Source organism: Chiloscyllium plagiosum, unplaced genomic scaffold, assembly GCF_037043375.1.
Source record: "Chiloscyllium plagiosum isolate Xiang-an unplaced genomic scaffold, Cpla_swu_hap1 HiC_scaffold_10, whole genome shotgun sequence".
NCBI classification, from domain to species: Eukaryota; Metazoa; Chordata; class Chondrichthyes; order Orectolobiformes; family Hemiscylliidae; genus Chiloscyllium; species Chiloscyllium plagiosum.
Genome location: NW_028270148.1, coordinates 96962945 through 96984732, shown reverse-complemented (window position 1 = coordinate 96984732; position 21788 = coordinate 96962945). Strand labels below are relative to the sequence as shown.

Here is a 21788-nt window from a genome sequence, read left to right as displayed (position 1 = left end):
AGCAGTAATTATACCCAGTTAATCATCATGGGTCCACATACTGCTGTTGGAAATCTCCAAGAGAATATATCAATTGCAAATTTGAAACTTCCCACAAAGGAGGGAAGGCAAGGGATGCTAATCACATTCCTCTGTTCAGGAATAAGACTGAATTCAGAGACACTGCTGCCTTCGGCCTGTTGTCACTAATAAATCCTATAAAGAATTCAAAAGAATTATCTTTACACGTTGAATGAAATCTGCTATCATCTGAGTAGTTGAGGCAAATAGCAGAGATACCTTGAAGGAGAAGCTCGGTATGTCCATGAATGAGAAAGAAACAGAAGGATCAAGTGATGGGATTAGATAAAGAAGGGGTTGAGAAGGATCAGGTAGAGCATAAGGCCTGAGGATCAGGTGGAATAAACACTTGCAATGACTAGAGAAAGCAAATGCCTTGTTTCTATGCTGTAAATTTGATGTACTTCTATGTAATTCACACAAGCTTTTTCGGGGTATTAAAACCTTAAGTTGGCTTGTGAATGCCATGTAGTTTGACAGTTTGGAGGCTGATAGCAAGATTAAAAAAAAGTGTACAGAGAGTTAGAGAGGTTGACAATAGAAGGTAAATTACTTGCACAGCTGTTCCAGTTTCTGGCTTTGTGATTCATTGTGTTGTATGTTCTGACTGACTGCAATGCCCCCTGTCTCTGAGAGCTTCTGATTGTCTGTGCAGAAATGTTAGCATTACTACGTTTCTTTTCATTGGAATTGCACTTTGGTCAATTTTATAGAAGGAGGAGATGTGGGAGTGATTGTCAGTCTCAGCTGTGTAGCAGTACATATTGAGAAACTGCAGTGTGCTCCCAGATTTCCTCGTTCAGTGATCTCACAGCTCAGGTTCATGTTTCTGCCAATTTCATAGCAAACCATCAAAGGGTAGATCTTACATTTCGATTAGAACAGGAGATATTTATTCATCCCCTTAACCTGTTCTGCCATTCCATTAAATCACAACTGAGCTGCATTTTAACATCCTCTAACAAATTTGATGGTGTAATTGTTAGTACCCTTTACCCAACCAAAACTTACTGATTTCAATCTCAAAAGGTTTTAATTGAAGAACCCAACATCCACAGCCTTTTGAGGGAGAGAATTTGAGATTTTAACTCGCTCTGCACGAAGCATTGCTTCTTGATTCTCCTGAACAGTCGGTCTCCAATTTTAAGAACTTCCCCTTTTGCCCTATACTCTCCCACTAAAAGAAATAATTTCTCTGTGTCCATTTGCTTGATTCCATTTAATTTTTTGAACATGGAAGTTAAGTCACCATGCACTAAGCTAAAGATAATTAAAAAGCAAATCAATGCCACATGTCCTGGATCCAATCCTTTAAGCACCCCTCCATCCCAGGAGTGTACTTCAGGACATTGTGTCCATATGGGGTACAGAATATCATATGATATTCTGCCTGCAACATTTGTCTATGCAATCTTGGCACTGCAGGCCTCATTCTGACTCTAAACTGTGTGTCACGTTGTGTGCATGTGCATTTGCAACATGGTTGTGCTGAAAACCACCTCAATCAAGGTGTTACCCTGGGTATTGGCAGCACACACCAGAAGTGAGCAGAGTTGACGCTTTGGACGTGGTCAGTGGGTAACTCCAACGTGACACCGACAATGGTTTTACTGCTCCAGTTAATGTCCTCTTGTAAAGGCGTGTGGCTGAATATGATTTCACTGACCCAGAGCTGTTTGAAGGTTTCATCACCAGCTCGCAGGTCTGTTGCTGTTCACTCTCTGTCTACTGTTTGGAGGAGCTTGTAGAAATATTTGGTGGTTTGCTGAGTTGGTCACAGTTGGTGATGTTGACATGAAATGGTATTCAGTTGGAGAGTCAGTGATTGTGACTGTAAACACTCTGGTTGATTGCTGGCACAGTGGCTCAGTGGTTAGCACTGCTGCCTCACAGTGTCAGCGAACCAGGTTCAAGTCTGGTCTTGGGTGACTGTCTGTATGGAGTTTGCACATTCTCCTGTGTCTGCGTGGGTTTCCTCAGGATGTTCCGGTTTCCTCCCACAATCCAAAGATGTGCAAGTCAGGTGAATTGGCCATGCTAAATTGCCCATAGCGTTAGTTGGGCAAATATAGGGTAGGGGAATTGGTCTGGGTGGGTTGCTCTTCGGGGGGTTGTTGTGGACTTGTTGGGCTGAAGGGCTTGTTGCCATACTGTCGGGAATCTAATCTAATTACCAGTTCCAAGCACAGGATGCTATAGTTCTAATTTCCACGTGTTATAATATGAGAGGGAGATTGAACACAATCTGCACAGCAGAGGGCTAACTACTGTCAGAGGGATGAGGGAGATCTGATCCCTCAGTAGGAAGTCTTATCCATTCAGATCTTCCTGGAATCATCTTCTGATTTCAATCTAAGCTAGCAGCTATCATTGCCCTGGCTAGTGTTGGTAAAGGTGACCATTGTCCTGAAATCATTTATTCTGGGCTTCTACCATGCTGGATCAAGGTGACATTTCTCACACCTCCCAGTCCATTATCCACAGTTTGCAGAACTGCTGTGAGACACTGTCAGCTCCATTGAAAGCTGGCATCCTCAGCCAAGACAACATGAACCTGCACCGGCAGCAAGCCAGACCTGCAATGGGAACGACCTATTTCATTTCTTCATTCTGAGCTTGCACTAGGTGATTTCAGCTTGTGCTGGAAAAGGAACCAATATGTCAGCCATCAAAGAGAGGCTGAACGGTTGGATCCAAAGCTGCTTTCACTACCACATCTAAGCTGGAAATAATAAGCATGGATTTCTGTGTAATGGCCTATGTCAGGTTGGTACTGAACTCCCTGACAGTGACAATGGACTTCTTGATAGGTCTACCATTACACTAAGCATTTTCAATGTGCAACAGCCATCAACCAAATGGCCACCCCATTGAAATCTCATCTGAGCGCTCTGCAGTCAAACCTGGCCCACTGGGGAGCTAGTACTTACATTCTCCTTTCCCTGTTCCCTGGCTACACACAGATCCCATGTCTGCACAAGCCTCACTGTGCCAATTTCTGAGTGGTGACTGTGAGAGTGAGTGATGATGTTTCAGTACCAGTGTCATATTCCTCTTGGATGCCATGTTTCCACATCAATGCTTTGGTGATGCCATTGCTCGTGGCATCGGGAAGGAGAAAGGTGTAAGGGTGAAGCTGGTGGGAAAGGAGGAGGGAAAATGCGGGCTTAAACCATTTGTGCCTGCAAATCAGAAGAGATCGTATGACAAAAAATTGGGATATGAGAGGCTTGATTAACCAGGAGTGAACAATTTCCTTCTATGGTTTAAAACTTGCTGCTGGCTACAACTTTTTATGCCTTTGCCAACGATGGACAGCACACCTGTGCTGGGTGGGGATCCAGCAATGGCTGTCTCCTGCCGATTAAAGGTTGCCATTTGTGTACTTGGAGCCCCTTGGCCAGTTAGAGTGAGGGTAGTGTGTCGTCGGGTGTGGTGCAATGTATTTGAACACTGGGCATGTCATATTTAAATATTTTGCCATGCGTCCAAGCTGGGTTATGTGAATGTGAGCTTGGCACCAGTGCCAAATGTGAGAGTGTAATATGAGGTTGTGAATGTGCATGATACTTGATAGAGAATGCTGGTAAATGAGTGAAGTGAGAAGCAGGAAATGGAAAGGTATGAGAGTGTTTGATTGAAAAGATATGGTTTGTGAAGAAAAGCATTTGATACTAAACTTAATTGAGGCCATCAAACACTCCTTACACTGAAGGTCAGGCAGCATTTGAGGAGCAGGAGAATGCCCATCAATCCTCCTGCTCCTCGGATGCTGCCTGACCTGCTGTGCTTTTCCAGCAGCACACTCTTGACCCTGATCTCCAGCATCTGCAGTCCTCACTTTCTCCTCCTTACATTGTAGTCAGGTCCTTGGTGCCAGACTGCTTAGGCAGTGATGGCTGTCTATGGCCTCTGTCTTCTTAATGTTTCTGGATTCACGTGAACAAAGAATCCCTTTCCTGTTCATAAGGTCATGGCATCCAATACTGCATCAGACAAGCTTGGAATATGCTTGCTGCTGTGTTGCATTGTTCTCCCTGCTCTGAGATATTATGCATTGGATGATAAATGTTTCTGGTCCAAGTCCACATTTTTAGTTACAACTTCATTTCAGTTAACACACTCCATAAAACTCACACACCACTGATTTCTAGCTCTCCAACTAAGACAGTATGGTTAGGAAGGCATTTAGCACGCTTGCCTTCATTGCTGAGACCATTAATTATAGGAGTTGGGATGTCATGTTGCAGTTGTACAGGACGTTGGTGAAGCCACTTTTTGGAAAACTGTATACAGTTCTGGTCACCCTGCTATAAGAAGCATATTATTAAATTGGAAAGGCATCTGAGAGGTTTACAGGGATGTTGTCAGGACTGGGTAGTTTGAGTTATAAGGAGAGACTGGATAGACTAGAGCATTTTTCATTGGAGTGTAGGAGGTTCAGGGATGACCTTATAGATGCTTATAAAATCATGAGGGGCGTAAATAAGGTGAGTAGCAAAAGTCTTTTCCCTAGACTAGAGGGGGTTTAAAACTAGATGTATAGTTACAACATTTAAAAGATATTTGGACAAGAACATGAATAACAAAGGTTTAGAAGGATATGGGCCAAACAAAGGCAAGAGGGACTAGTTTAGTTTGGAAAACTTGGTTGGCTTTGATGAATGGATCAAAGGGTCTGTTTCTGTGCTGTATGACTCTATAACACAATAACATACATCACTTATTCCCCCATTTCATCAGGTCTCAGGTATTTCTTCAGACCATATTATATTATAACAATTTCCCTTTTTAAATAAAGTCAATTTATATAATAATGAAAAACAAACATAATGAAATATACAAAATGATAATACATTATATTCCTGCTTTCCAAGTGTCCTTTTCCAGTTTGTCCAACAGTTTCTTAGAGCATGATCCTTTTTTTTAGGACAATCAGAGAGCTGACCGCTGCCATCCATCCATTTTAATTTGGAGATATCTCCATTCTCTGGCAGGTTTTAAAACTGCAATATTGATCCATTTTGTTGAGTGCATTTTATTCCACAGTGACCTTATTATTGATATAGTACCTAATGAGTACTGGGGGCAGAGATGGGAGTGAATGTGAGGGAGCACAGAGAAGATGGCACTTACCCTGGCTGAGCAGACGTCACTGACCTTCATCCTTCACTCCTGGATATCCCTCTAAAGACCACAATGACTGGCTGGCAGCCTTGGACAGGCTAACAGTTGCTGATTGGTGTCCTCTGCCAGTCCTAGGGGAAGAGGAGATCCTTGCTATGCACCACCAGTTCACCAGGACCCTCAGATCCCTGGGTGCAAAATGGGCATCATTTCCCCCTTGTCTGGCACCTCTGAAGTAAGGTAACAAGCCATGCAGGGAAGCTCCAGACTATACAACAGGCTGTTGAAGATGGTGAGGGATATCCCAGCAACTGTGAGTTCATCTGTGCATGGCGACTGGTAAAGTTCAGGTAGCATCAGATGAGAAGGGTGCCTGTTAGTTACTGAGGTGAGTTTGGGACAATAGCTGAAGAAAACTCACTAGCCGTCACAGAAAAAAACCTTCCACAAAACTTGACAAAATTGATACTTATCTAAATAGACATAAGATTTTGCCCTAAGACTTGAGTACGTCATCCAGGCCCACACATCAAGGTTAGTACTGTTGGAGCTGCTTATCCTTTGGATGAAATATTACATCAAGACCTTCTGTGGAAATTAATGATCCATCACACTGTAACGCAGGAGAGTTCTTTTCTGGTTTCCCCATCATTCATCCCTCAACTACGACACAAAATTGCCAGATGAATCCTTCATTCGCTGCATACAAGGCTGCCAACTCTTTCAGGGAGCTTTCAGTATTTGATCCCCTACCTCCAACCGTCCTGTTCATATGCTGTCACTATTGGTTGACCAACATGTCAATATTTCCAGGAAACAGTCAATAATGGCACCTTGTATACCCACAATCCTATGCATGCCAGAAACTGATCTATTCTTTGTAATGTTCTAACTCATTAGAGTGCCCAATATTGAGGCCCCAGCTGTTACTGTCAATTAGGTCAGAGTGATGAAAGTGAACAGAATGCCGTTTGTAACTTCTTTCCTCAGTTGCTTGGAGGAGTGATTCATATTTAATTCTGATGTGTTCCAGAATAATCCACGAGCTGTTCCTTTTAGTCTGTTAGGTTTGTCTACAAACCAAATTTTAAAAAAAAATCACCTTGATTCACATTGCACCCCCAACAGGGAAAACAATCAAAGGTACTTCACAGATGTGAGGAAGAACTTATCCTGTTATGAAACACTTTGGGACAGTGCAAATAGAATAAATACAGGCTCATTCTTTATGTGTCGACATCAAAATAGTAATCCTATCCAATACTTCTTTCAATTCATTTTTCCCTCAATGATTTATGTGATTCAGTATTCCGAAGTTACAACCTTACATCTTGTCATTTTCCTCAGTGTTCCTCATCCGTTAATATATTTTTGAAGTCAGAATACTTAAAACCAACTCTAATGCTTCAAATACGCCAATGCCATTGGCCTCCTTGGAACTACATTGACATTTTCCAAAACAACCTGTTCAGAGATGTTATTACACACAGCTGGATGGAACCTGAGGCAAGGTCTCCTAGCTCAGAGGCATTATTGCAATAGCCTTTACCTTCTGTTGATATTTTCTAACCAACTTGTGTAGGAATGTTACGACACAGATTTAAGACAGAGATAGATAGGTTCTTGATTGCTAAGGTGATCAAAATTAATGGGGAGAGGGCAGGAGAATGGACTTGAGAAACTTATCAGCCTGATTGAATGGGGGAGCAGACTCGATGGGCCAAATGGCCTAATTTCTGCTCCCATGTCTTCTGGTCTTAAGGACACACAGCTGGAGTAGTTGGAACTTGAACTGAGGCCTCTGGATCATGGTAGAAACATTACCAATACGCCACAGGAGCTTTCTGGATTTGACTTTTAGTTTCCTTTTACGCAGAAGTCTATCATGTATGGGTGACTTTCCCACCAGCATAAAACCATTACTTTTCATTTTCTTTTTAAACTATTAATCAAGACCAGTAATCACCCGTGTAGCCAATTAAAGTGTTTACAAGCAGAGCCCATTATGGGTAAAGCCAACCATCAAAAGTGAGGGGGAGATGGGGAAAGAGGAAAGGGGTGGTTGACTTGTATTAGTAATTGGTTTAATTGGTTAAAGCTGCATGTTGATGATCCAACTTTTGATGAATGATTGTTATTCCCTCCTTAGCACCTATTGCTTTCCAGCCCATTGCTCGTGGAGTCACTGCTTCAATTTTGATTCATTTAGAATTTCCTTTTATGAAGTTAGTTAGGGTGGACAAAGCTGTGATGAATCATTGGTAAATCTTCAGCCACTTTTAGTAGGGTCTGTCTTCCTGGGAGCTGAGCACAAATACAAGATATCAATTGACATGATTTTCTTCCCGAAATAAGTCAGGGATAGTTGAACTCCTCTGTATGGATGGTATCATCAACAACAACAGCTTGCATTTCTGTCACACCTTTAATGTTGTAAAAAAAATAAAGGCACTTCACAGGAGAGACAGCAAGATGGCCATGTAGGTGCCACAGTGAATCGAATCACATTGTAATATCACAGCCTTTTTATTTCCTTTGTTTTTGGATTGTGGATGTGAAAAAGGAAGATACTGCTTGAAACCAAGGAGACTGTGCAAAGTGATGGCCACAGTTTTGAAAATGTCATGTTTACTGGAACACATTGTGAGTTGTATACGATGTTGTGTTATCCTGGAACAGTGAGAGCAGAAGTAGATGGGTTCTAAACCAAGGGAAAACAGCTTGATAACAACATGCTGATTGACCCCTGACCAAGTGGCCATGGATGGTGTGGAGTTGTTGCTGCAGATAAACATCAGCCTGCAAAGAAAAGGCATAAAAAATGTGTTTGTCTCTCCCTCCCACATGGACGTATTACAAAGTCTCTGGAATCAGCTGGCTATTTTCCATTCAGTTTTCTCTGTAAATCCCTCCTGTAAATACCTTCAAAGATAATGAAAGGATGAATTCTCAACAAGTAAATGAAAGAGAGCATTGATGTGTAAATAACATTGTGTCAGCAGCAAAGAGCAAAAGTAAATTGGAAGAAACTGGAAAAAACCCAACTCATTGTGGTTCTGACTGGTGCTATTGAACTGTGTTTCCCTGATCATCTTTTTGTCCTACCCTTAATATGTTCTCTATCTTCGTATGCCTGTCTGTTTGTGATGGGATAAATTTAAGAAGGGATAGCGTTTAAGTTATAGAGTTATAAATTTGCAATTCTTTTCCCTTATTGCCATTGGTTAAAGGCAATTTGTTTGTTGGTTCCTTCTTAAGTATAGAAATGTGATGTGCGTGAGTATTTTATTTTAACCTGAGTTCGTCAGTCAGGTAATTGGAGACTTTGGGTATTTTTACGAAACTTTTTCACATTTGTGACAACTTTGAGAATAGTTGGGCTTAATTTTGGCACGCTACCCCAGTGAACCAGGATAACGTTGTTTAAAAAAAAATTTGTATGGGGTTCAACCTGATGTAATGTCATGTCCCTACCTGTGGACCAGGAGATCCAGGTTTAAGTCCCACCAGTCCCAGAGGTATGTCATAACTTGCCTGAACTTTGACATTATGGAGATGTTAGGGCAGATCAGCCATGGTCATAGTCACTGTTGACTTGCTACACACTCAACAAAAGACCCATCAGCATGTGTGGTTAGTTCTTCCACTTCGCATCCTACCTCTGCCAACATTTTATGATTGTTGTGCCCACACGAACCATCTGCGATGCCTTGGGTCGATTTACTCCAATCTCTCTTATTAGGTGTTATCTAAGTTAGTAATACAGGGAATACAAAACTTTCTAGTAAAAGATGCTTTTGATGTTGATAAACAATTAAGGTGTGCTAAAATGTTAACCTTTCCTAAGAATGGTTCTGAGGAAGGGTCACTCGACCCGAACCATTAGCTCTGATTTCTCTCCACAGATGCTGCCAGACCGACCAAGCTTTTCCAGCAAATTCTACTTTTGTTTCTGATTTCCAGCATCTGTAGTTCTTTTGGTTTTTATTAAGGTGTACTATTTATTAATTAATGGCAAGCTTTGCTACATCTGCATTACATGGGAGTACATGGTAATACCTCAAGCTTTACTGAATGGTAAATGTGCATTACTGTTAGCTACATTGACTTTAGCACTGGCAACTGGCCCTGCAACATTACTTAGAGACTAAAGATTGATTGGCTTATCCCAGGAATAGTCCCTTATATCCTGATGGATGGAGCAGTTTCAGGGAGGTTTGGCTGCAAGGTGATGAACAAAAAATGTATCCACAGAGAACCAATTTTCAAATGGGTCTTTCTGCCACTTTAGAGATGGGAATCAAGGGAAGGAGTGACAGCATGTTCCTACAGGGATCAGGAAGCCATTGATGAAATCAGAATGGGAATCTGGCCCTGAGGACTTGGCAACATTCCTGGGAAAAGTGCAATGACTTCACATGGATGGTCAAGTTCAGTGAATGCATCCTCAAAGACTGTGTCCTATGCAGTACGCTGCTAACCTCTCACACTGCTTCATGCACCACAGTCCCATCATTTCTTCTCAAGCTAACAGTATTCCAGTGTCCACCATCGCCAATCTGCTGGTCCCTTCCTATTGCATGTCAATCACACTGCCACCTCCCGTGTTATATTGTCAAAATCTGGCTCACAAGACCCAGAGCTGCTCGAGATAATCTTGCATAGTCATCTGCATTTTCCCTTCTGGAAAGTCACCAGCCTTCCAGCATCAAGCTGCAACCTGTAGGTAGCACTGTGTAGTAACACTGGGACAGAGAAAGACACCTGTAAGGTAGACACCAACGGAACATACTGGGGGAATAGCATGGTTATGCATGTATGTTTGGAAGCACTGTTGTCTAAAGTTGTTATTGGAATACTTTTATATTTGGGATTTTTGTCTAAACATTAGAGATAGACCTTTCAGGAGTGAAATTAGGAAACACTTCCTAACACAAAGAATGATAGAAGTTTAGAGCTCTCTCCTACAAATAACTACTCTTAATAAATCTATTTTTGTTTTAAAACTGACATTGATTGATGTTTGTTAACACAAGGCAGTAAGGTATTCAGTGTTGTACTGGCCACCTCAGTGTCTTTGGATTTCTACTGTTTCTAGTTTTACACTATCTAGAAAGTATTCTGTTTCAACCCCTAAGTAGTTTGCCACTTTGTCCTTTCATTTCATCTATCAATATTTCTCTGTATTTTCCTGCTTCTATGTACAATGACTAAAATGTTGCCTATTTCTGTGTCATTTGCAAATTTGGATGTGTTGCTTTCTATCCCATTATTTAAATCATGAATAAAAATGGTGACTAGTTGAGGCCCCAACACACATCCTTGTGAGTAACCATCAGCCGCATCCTTCCAATTACACTACCTGGCCATTAACCTCACTAGTCAACCAATTTCTAACACCAAAACAATAACTTGCATTTGATTCCACAAGCTTCAACTTTATGCAAGACTCTTGTGAGGAACTTTATCAAATTCCTTGGGAAAGTCCAAATGAATGACACTCAGAGACATTTAGCGAAAGTGAGGACTGCAGATGCTGGAGATCAGAGTCTAGATTAGAGTGGCGCTGGAAAAGCACAGCAGGTCAGGCAGCATCCGAGGAGCAGGAAAATTGATGTTTCATGCAAAAGCCCTTCATCAGAGTCATTCCCTTGCCAAATATACCCTTCACTTTAAATCTATTTTGACTCGCTCTGATCAACTGAACAATGTTAAGGCGTTCAGTCATTTTGCCTTTAGTTATATACTCAAGCATTTTCATGATAATTGTTGTTAGGCTGAATGGTCTACGATTTTCACATTCACATTGCTCCTCTTTCTTAAATGGCAGAGTGACAGGCACATTCTTCCAATCTAAATTAATAACTTCTGAATAGAAAGAATTTTGGAAGAATACAATTAAGTCATCTGCAATGTTCTAGCTTATTTCCTTTAAAATCTTGGAATGGAAACCATCTGGGGATTTGTCATTTTTTTATCGCCAATATTTTCTTCATTACTGTATTTTGTTTGTGCTACTTCTGGCGCATCCCTATCCCCTGAGGTGTGTAGCATGCTAACCTCTACCTCTATAAACACACTGACACAAGGTACTTATTCAACATGTTCACCAACTCTTCATCTTCACTGAAGCATCAACATTATCAGTTTTTAAAGGGGCCACATTATTGCTCCTGACTGATCTTTCTCTAGCATTAGTGTAAAAGCTTTCCTGTTGATGTTGCTATCCCTTGCAGGTTTATTTTCATTATCACTTCTTTCGTAGCTCTTAACCCCCAGTGGGTGTTTTATTACTATTTTTTTATTCCATGTGTCTTTCCCATTTACCAGGATCTATGACATTTCCAGAATTTTTGAATGCGTTTTCTTTTAATTTTATGTTGTCGCTTTCTACTTTGGCTGTCATTTTGTGCAAGCACAGTTCTTATCTCTTTGGGCTGTAATTGTTTCTGTATCATATTAAATTCTATATTCAACACCTCCCACTGATCTTCTGTTATTTCACCCATTGACAGATTTATCAATGTTATTATGTACACTCTGAGTCCATTGAAGCTTCCCTTGGTTTAATGTAGAGCCCGACTCACTGCTTTGCAACTTTTCTTTTCAAATATTATGTTTATAATAATAAATCACCTCATCATATCATGAGTGTTATTAGATATTAGAATTTATATTAGATATAAATGGACTATTACAGTAATTAAAATTTGACTCATTATTAATCAAAGATGTCTCCTTGTAGATTCTGAGATACATTGCTTTAAGGAACAATTTCAGGCACATCCAAGAACTTTGCTGATATTTCTTGATGTATTAATCTGCATAATAATAGAGTCAAAATATAGGGGGTGAATCTGTACCAAATCACCCGGGAAGATCTGCTCATAGGGACAACCAATAAGAGAAATGTCTCCCCATAAATAGAATGGAAGTAAATGGTGAGGCGTTGCTGCTACAATCAGACTGATTCTTTCTGTACTTGCTGCTCACAGGCTCATTAGTGAACCTATTAACAACAAGGGGGAGATGTAACCTAAGAACAGAGTCCAATGGGCAGTTAGGAAGGTAAGTGACATCAGCCGTCATGGGTCCCCATCAGCCTAAGCTGAGATTGGGGCCTGTTATTAGCTCAGGTCAGGATCGTGGGCTGCCATTATACAAGGCCAGAATTGAGGCCTAGCTTTAGATGATGCAGTGATCATGGGCCACCTTCACCAAAGCTAGAATCAGGCTTCTTGCCAGATGTGGGAATTCAGTCTGTCGTCGTGAGGTATCTCCCAGGAGTGGGCAGACTGGGGACGAGGGAAGGAGGTGGCTAGAGGAGGATTGTGGGGAATGAAGTGGGGGCAAGAAGGGCATTGGGAGAGAAAAAGGTTCCAAATGGTTTTGTGAGAGTGAAAGGGGGTGATAAGAGGAGTGTAGATGGGGGAAGGGAGCTGGAAGATGATCCCATTGGGGAAGAAGGATAACAAAGACCAGCGCAGCATGGGAACAAGCCCTTTGCCCACATGACACCTTTCTAAACTAAAAACCTTCTGCTTCCACGCGGTCCATACCCCTTTATTCCCTGCCTAATCATGTATCCATCAAGACGCTTTTTAAAATGTTGCTATTGTATCTGTTTCTCTTCCACTTCTGGCAGAATATTCCTGGCACTTAACACTCTGAATACATAAAAAAACTTGCTTTTCATGTCTCTTTTAAACTTTCCCTCTTTTACCTTAAACCTATGTCCCTTTGTAATTGACATTTCTACTCCAGGAAAGAGACTCCGACTCTCCATTCTATCCTCACCTCTCATTATTTTGTAAATTTCTGTCAGGTCGCCTCTCAGCCTCCAACGTTCAAATGAAAACAAGTTTGCCCAGTCTCTCGTCGTTGCTAATACCTTGCAAACCTGACATCATCCTGGTAAACCATTTCTGCACCCTCTCCAAAGCCCTCCACATCCTTCTGATAGTGTGACAACTGGAACTGTGCACAATATTCCAAATGTGGCCTAACTAAAGTTGTATACAGCTGCAACATGACTTGCCAATTTTTATAATCTATTTTTATACCCTGACTGATGAAGGCCATACATCTTCTTGACCACCTTATTCACTTGTGTTGCCACTTTCAGGAACTGTATGTTAAGGTTTCTAAGGGTTCTGCTATTAACTGTGTACTTCCCTCCTGCTTTGGACCTTCCAAAATGCATAACCTCGCATTTGTCTGCATTAAATTCCATCTTGCCACTTCTCTGCCCAAATCTCTAGCCTATCTATAGCCTGCTATATCCTCTGACAATCCTTTTCACTATCTGTAGCTTCCCCCAATCTTTGTGTCACCAGCAAACGTGCTAGTCAGACCCACCTACATTCTGCTCCAAGTCATTTAAATATATTACAAATAAGCGTCTCAGCACTGACCTTTGTCGAACACTAGTGGTCACAGATCTCCAGTCAAAAAAACACCCTGCCACCACTACTCTCTGCTTTCCATCTTCAAGCCAGTTCTGTATCCATCATAGCAGCTCATCAAGGATCCCATGTGACTTCACCTTCTGTATCAGTCTGCCATCAGAGAAATTCCTACAGCGTGGAAGCAAGCCACTCAGCCCCTTGAGTCCATACCGACCTTCCAAAGAGCATCTCACCGAGATCCAATCCCTGTCCTATCCCTGTAACTCTGCATTTCCCATGGCTAATCCACCTAGCCTGCTCATCCCTGGACACCATGGACAATCCACCTAACCTGGCACACCTTTGAACTATGGGAGGAAACTGGACAAAACCCATGCAGATAAGGGGAAAATGTGCAAACTCCTCACAAACAGTCATCTGAGTGTGGAATTGAACCTGGGACCCCGGCACTGTGAGGCAGGCAATGCTAACCACTGAGCCACCATGCCATCCATGAGGGAGCTTGTCAAAGGCCTTGCTAAATTCCATGTAGACAACATTCACTGCCCTGCTTTTATCAATCATCTTTGTTACTGCCTTTAAAAAGACTCAATAATATGTTAGGTTGTTGTGAGGTAAAAGAAGGCTGTAGGAAGGGGGTTTGGAGAAGGGACTGTAAGAAGGATATGAAGGAGGAATGGAGCTGCAAAAATTGAATGGGAGAAAAGGAGGCAAAAAGGATCAGAGCAAGGCTTCAAATTGAGAGACAACAGTTTTAAACCTTCCAGCAAAGGAATGCTCAGCTGACTCAGATCCGAGAAAGCTTTAAATTACTCAGGTAATGAACTCCTCGCAAATGAATGTGGGATCCCTGGCTTAAGGCAGTGTAAAATCAGGGGCTACTGTACTTGGAAAAAATACAGTTAATTGATACATCTAAATTTGAGATTGAGATATGAGATGCAGGACAAAAAGGTAGTAGAGGATTGTTGAATCACAATGTATTGTTTGAGGGTATGACTCCCATCCTTGTTTTCTGAATGTGAACTGTAAAAGCAGTGCAAGTACAAAATCATAGAAAACGGTTGCAAAGGAAGGAAACTACAGGGGATGGGCACAATCGAAATGTGGGGCTTGTTCAAGGGACACCTACTGCGTGTCCTTGATAAGTATGTACCTATCAAGCAGGGAGGAAGTGGTTGAGCGAGGGAACCATGGTTTATTAAAGTATTTGAATCTCTTATCACTAGGATGTATTGGAGCTGAAAATGTGTTGCTGGAAAAGGGCAGCAGGTCAAGCAGCATCCAAGGAACAGGAGAATCGACGTTTCGGACATTTCAGGAATGGCTGAAGAAGGGCTAATGCCCGAAACGTCGATTCTCCTGTTCCTTGGATGCTGCCTGACCTGCTGCGCTTTTCCAGCAACACATTTTCAGCTCTGATCTCCAGCATCTGCAGTCCTCACTTTCTCCACTAGGATGGATTGGCCATGTTAAATTGCTCATACTGTCTAGGGATGTGCAGGCTGGGTGGATGAGCCATGGTAAATGCAGGGTTACAGGGATAGAGTAGGGGAGTGAATCTGGGTATGATGCTCTTCAGAGGGTTGGTACGGCGGGAAAGGAAGAAGCGGAGGGCTTTGAGTCCTTCGTGATGGGGGATGGAGGTGTTTACGGCGGGAAAGGAAGAAGCGGAGGGCTTTGTCAAAGCCCTCCGCTTCTTCCTTTCCGGCCGTACCGACCAGTACCCTTCCACTGACACCCTCCTTCGACTGACTGAACTGGTCCTCACCCTGAACAACTCTTTCCAATCCTCCAACTTCCTCCAAACGAAAGGAGTAGCCATGGGCACCCGCATGGGCCCCAGCTATGCCTGCCTCTTCGTAGGATATGTGGAACAATCCATCTTCCGCAACTACACTGGCCCCACCCCTCACCTTTTCCTCTGCTACATCGATGACTGTATCGGCGCCGCCTCGTGCTCCCACGAGGAGGTTGAACAGTTCATCCACTTCACCAACACCTTCCACACCGACCTCAAATTCACCTGGACAGTCTCAGATTCCTCCCTCCCCTTCCTCGACCTTTCTATTTCTGTCTCAGGCGACCGAATCAACACGGACATCTACTACAAACCGACCGACTCCCACAGCTACCTGGACTACACCTCCTCCCACCCTGCCCCCTGTAAAAACGCCATCCCATTCTCCCAATTCCTTCGACTCCGCCGCATCTGCTCCCAGGAGGACCAGTTCCAAAAACGTACAACCCAGATGGCCTCCTTCTTCAAGGACTGCAATTTCCCACCCCGACGTGGTCGACGATGCCCTCCACCGCATCTCTTCCACTTCCCGCTCCTCCGCCCTTGAGCCCTGCCCCTCCAACCGCCACCAGGACAGAACCCCACTGGTCCTCACCTACCACCCCACCAATCTCCATGTACAGCGCATCATCCGCCGTCATTTCCGCCGCCTCCAAACGGACCCCACCACCAAGGATATATTTCCCTCCCCTCCCCTATCAGCATTCCGTAAAGACCACTCCCTCCGTGACTCCCTCGTCAGATCCACACCCCCCACCAACCCAACCTCCACTCCCGGCACCTTCCCCTGCAACCGCAGGAGGTGCAAGACTTGCGCCCACACCTCCCCCCTCACCTCCCTCCAAGGCCCCAAAGGAAACTTCCATATCCGCCACAGATTCACCTGCACCTCCACACACATCATCTATTGCATCCTCTGCACCCGATGTGGCCTCCTCTATATTGGGGAGACAGGCCGGCTACTTGCGGAGCATTTCAGAGAACACCTCTGGGACACCCGGACCAACCAACCCAACCACCCTGTGGCTCAACACTTCAACTCCCCCTCCCACTCCACCAAGGATATGCAGGTCTTTGGACTCCTCCATCGCCAGACCACAACAACACGACGGTTGGAGGAAGAGCGCCTCATCTTCCGCCTAGGAACCCTCCAACCACAAGGGATGAACTCGGATTTCACCAGTTTCCTCATTTCCCCTCCCCCCACCTTGTCTCAGTCAAATCCATCGAATTCAGCACCGCCTTCCTAACCTGCAATCTTCTTCCTGACCTCTCAGCCCCCACACCAGTCTGACCTATCACCCTCACCTTGACCTCTTTCCACCTATCACATTTCCAACGCCCCTCCCCCAAGTCCCTCCTCCCTACCTTTTATCTTAGCCTGCTGGACAAACTTTCCTCATTCTTGAAGAAGGGCTTATGCCCGTAACGTCGATTCTCCTGTTCCCTGGATGCTGCCTGACCTGCTGCGCTTTTCCAGCAACACATTTTCAGCTATGAGCGGAATGAATTGGGTAAATAGACAAAGTCTTTTCCATGGGGTCGGGGAGTCCAGAAATAGAGGCATAGGTTTAGGGTGAGAGAGGAAAAATATAAAAGAGACCTCAGGGGCAACTTTTTCACACAGAGGGTGGTATGTGTATGGAATGAGCTGCCAGAGGAAGTGGTGGAGGCTGGTACAATTGCAACATTTAAGAGGCATTTGGATGGGTATATGAATAGGAATGGTTTGGAGAGATATGGGCCGGGTGTTGGCAGGTGGGACTAGATTGGGTTGGGATATCTGGTCGGCATGGACAGGTTGGACCGAAGGGTCTGTTTCCATGCTGTACATCTCTATGATTCTTTGACTCTATAACTCATATTTCAATCATGACCAATCATATTTAAATTGACACAACTGAACGTACAACCTAATCATACCATTACATATCCACAACTCAAACTATTAATTTGAACTTGCCATTACAGGGAACCTACACTGCTTACACAACCTAACCATCAGCCTGAACTGTCTATTTTCGCTATCAGATAAAGGCATGTGAGACTCAACTTGTTAACTCTGTTTCTCTCTCACAGATGCTGTCAGACCTACTGGGTTTCACCAGCATACTCTGCGTTTGCCTCACCTTTACTTAATTTGTTTGCTAAGTTAAATGCAAGTGCAGTTAGATGCTTTCTTCTGCGATGGATTCCCAGTGAATTCGGAGTTACAGCACTCTTATTTAAAACCTTGTTCTTGGGAAGCATGTTTCTGAATCTGAACAATTTTACATTGTGCTTTAATGAATCAGCAGTGAAGCTACTAACACTGTAACTTAGCACTGAACTTGGTTATTCTCGGTATAGGATCAGATAACATGCCCATCCTTTTCAAGTGTATTTAAGGAAGACTTTGAACCAAAGAGAATTGACGAAGAATATTTCCAAGTAAATTGTCAAAAGACATGAGCTACATGTCTTCCATAAAAAAAACTGAAAGCATATTTCTTCCTTTTTAAGGTGAATAAACCATGTTCAGCCTCTCTGGTGAATTCAAAGCAGAAAAGATGTTGCTCCCCTGTCTGGTATCAGTAAGTAGTTTGGGGATGGATCAGCTTGAGTCAATCAGCTTGGAATTTAGATTTTGTATTGAATTTTTTTGGAAAATTCACAGAAAAGCTTTTATTTACTATTTGGGTTATCAACCGAGGATACTGTGTGGTTCACTAACATGCTATTGTATGAGTGTTGAATAGATATTCTGGTTAATTATGAGCTACTGCTATTAACATTTTGTTGTAGGTGTAGGTAACTACAGGGCCTGCTTAGTATATTGTTTCAGAGGAATCCCTGCGTGTTCTAACTCGAAGAGTGTCTTCTATGATTACATTTTGGCCCAGATAGTCACTGGAGCACACACTATGTTTTGGGACTGTGAGGAAAATCCGAACAGAAAAGGCTCTGGGAATTGCCTGGGAAATTGAAGATTCAGATAATTACGTGAAGGAGAAAAGATTAGCTTGGACAAATGTGGGCTCATTGCAGGTGGGGATAGGGCAGTTTATAACAGAGAAATGGTGAAGAAACTAAGCAGTTACTTTGCATCTGTTTTCATGGAAGAAGATAATGAGTATTTACAAGAAATGCAGGGCAACTGAGCGAGCAAACTCAAATTTCTATATACTTAAAACACAAGGCAAAACTGGAAAATGACAAACAAATGGTTAACTACAAACAAAGACAGAAGTTGCCGGAAAAGCTCAGCAGGTCTAGCAGCATCTGTAAAGAGAAATCAGAATTAACTTTTCGGGTTCAGTGACACTTCCTCAGAACTGAGGATCCGAAACATTAACTCTGATTTCTCTTCACAGACGCTGCCAGACCTGCTGAGCCTTTCCAGCAACTTCTATTTTTGTTTCTGATTTACAGCATCTGTGGTTGTTTCAGTTTTTATTGAGTAATCAAGTACATAATTGGCTTTAAGGTAGGAGACAGAAGGTAGTGGCGGAGGGTTGTTTTTCGGACTAGAGGCCTATGGCCAGCAGTGTTCCGTAGGGATTGGTACTGGGTCCACTTTTGATTGTCGTTTATAGAAATGATTTGGATGAAAATATAGGAGACATAGTATCATAGAGTCAAGGAGACAGACCCTTTGGTCCAACTCGTCTATGCCGACCACTTGGCTTATATCCCTCTAAACCCTTCCTATCCATATACCCATCGGAAGCTTTTAAATGTTGTGATTGTACCAGCCTCCACCACATCCTCTGGCAGCTCATTCCATACACGTACTACCCTCTGTGTGAAAATGTTGCCCCTTAGGTCTCTTTTATATCTTTCCCCTCTCACCCTAAATCTATGCCCTCTGGTTGTGGACTCCCCCACCCCAGGGAAAAGTCTTTGTCTATTTGTCCTATCCATGTCCCTCATGATTTTATAAATCTCTATAAGGTCACCTTCAGTCTTCTACGCTCCACGGTAAACAGCCCCAGCCTATTCAGCCTCTCCCTATAACTCAAATCCTCTAACTCTGGCAAAATTCTTCTAAATCTTTTCTGGACCCTTTCAAGTTTCACAACATCTTTCCGATAGGAAGGAGACCAGAATTGCATGCAATATTCCAGCAGTGGCCAAACCAATGCCCTGTACAGCCGCAACATGACCTCCCAACTCCTGTATTCCATACTCTGACCAATAAAGGAAAGTATACCATACACCTTCTTCACTATCCTATCTACCTGCGACTCTACTTTCAAGGAGCTATGAACCTGCACTCCAAGATCTCTTTGTTCAGCAACACTCCCTAGGACCTTACCATTAAGTGTATAAGTCCTGCCAAAATTTGCTTTCCCAAAATGCAGTACCTCGCATTTATCTAAATTAAACTCCATCTGCCACTCTTCAGCCCATTGGCCCATCAGATCAAGATCTTGTTGTAATCTGAGGTAACCTTCTTCACTGTCCACTACACCTCTAAGCTTGGTGTCACCTGCAAATTTACTAACTATAACCTCCTATGTTCATAATCAAATCATTTATATAAATAACAAAATGTATTGGACCCAGCACCGATCCTTGTATCACTCCACTGGTCACAGGCCTCCAGTCTGAAAAACAACCCTCCACTACCACCCTCTGTCTTTTATCTTTGAGCCAGTTCTCTATCCAAATGGGCAGTTCTCCCTGTATTCCATGAGATCTAACTTTGCTAACCAGTCTCCCATGCATGGTTAGTAAGTTTGTGGATGACACCAAAATTGGTGATATAATGGACAGTGAAGAAGAAGATTATCTAAGATTACAAAGTGATCAATTGTGTCAATGGGCTGAGGAGTGGCAGATGAAGTTTAATTTGGATAAATGTGAGGTATTGCAAGACTTATACATTAATGGTAGGGCCCAGATAGTATTGTAGAACACAAAGACCGAGGGGTTCAGGTACATAATTCTTTGAAATTGCATCACAGGTAGACAGGCTAAAAAAGCGTTTAGCACAACTGCACAGACATTTGAGGATAGGAGTGGGGATGTCATGTTGAGGTTGTATGGGACATTGGTGAGGTCCCTTCTGGAGTATTGTGTCCACTTCTGGTCCCTCTGTTATAGGAAAGATATTATTAAACTAGAGAGGGTTTAGAAAAGATTTACTAGGATGTTGCCAGGAATAGAGGGTTGGAGTTATAAAAATAGGCTAGATGGGCTGGGACTTTTTTCATTGGAGGATGGAAGGTTGAGAGGTGACCTTATGGAGGTTTATAAAATCATGAGGGGCAAAGATAAGGTGAATAGCAAAGGTATTTTCCCTTGGGAGGGGAAGTTCAAAACTGGGGGTGCATGTTTTTAAGGTGAGAGGAGAAAGATTTAAAAAGGACATGAAGGGCAACATTTTTAGTGTGTGGAATGAACAGCCAGAGGGAAGTAATGGATGCAGGTACAGTTACAATGTTTAAAAGACATTTGGATAAGTACATGAACAGAAAAGGTTTGGAGGGATATGGGCCAAGTGCAAGCAGGTGGGATTGATTTAGTTTGGGAATATGGTCAGTGTGAACTAATTGGAGTCTGTTTCCTTGCTATATCACTTTATGACTGTATGACCTTCTTGAGTGGAACCTTATGAAAGTCCTGGAAATCCAAATGGATCACATCCACTGGCTCTCCTTTGTTACCTCCTCAAGGAATTCTAACTGATTTCCCAGGAGTGATCTTCCCTTGACAAAGCCATGCTGGCTCAACCTATTTTACTGTGCACTTCCAAGTACTCTGCAATCTCATCCTTAACAATGGATTCTAAAATCTTGCAAATGATTGAGGTCAGGCTAACCCATCTTTGCCTCCCTCCCTTCTTAAACAGGGGTGTTACATTAGCCATTTTCTAGAACTCTGGGACTCTCTCTAAGTCCAGTGATTCCTGAAAGATCACATCAACAGCTCTACAATCTGCTCAGATTTCTCCTTCAGAACTCTGGGATGTAGTTCATCTGGTCCAAGTTATTTAACCACTTTCAGACTTTTCAATTTCCCCAGCATCTTCTCCTTGGTGCTGGCGCCTACACTCACCTCTTTTCCCGAACTCTACTAGAATTCTGGAATGCTGCTGGTGTCTTCCCCTGCCATTTCTTCATTCCCCATTACTACTTCTCCAGCCTCATTTTCCAGCGCTCCAATCTCCACTCTTGCTCCTCTTTTACCTTTGAATATCTGAAACGACTCTTACATTCTTCTTTGATATTACTAAGTAGCTTACTTTTATCTTCATCTTCTCCCCTCCTTATTGCTTTTTTAGTTGACCTCTGCTGATTTTTAAAAGCTTCCCAATCTTCTGGCTTACCACTTCACTTCTGTACCACGTTGTATGCTTTTTCTTTTGCTTTTATGCCGTCTTTGACTTTCCTTGTCAGTCGCAGTGG

General features: G+C 42.8%; 1 protein-coding gene across 1 annotated transcript in view; it reads right to left on the bottom strand.

Moving 5' to 3' along the window:
- The window catches only part of LOC122553027 (metabotropic glutamate receptor 1-like), a 299057-nt gene that overhangs the window by 63221 nt on the left and 214048 nt on the right, over nucleotides 1-21788 (bottom strand). The gene's annotated exons all lie outside the window — the stretch shown is intronic.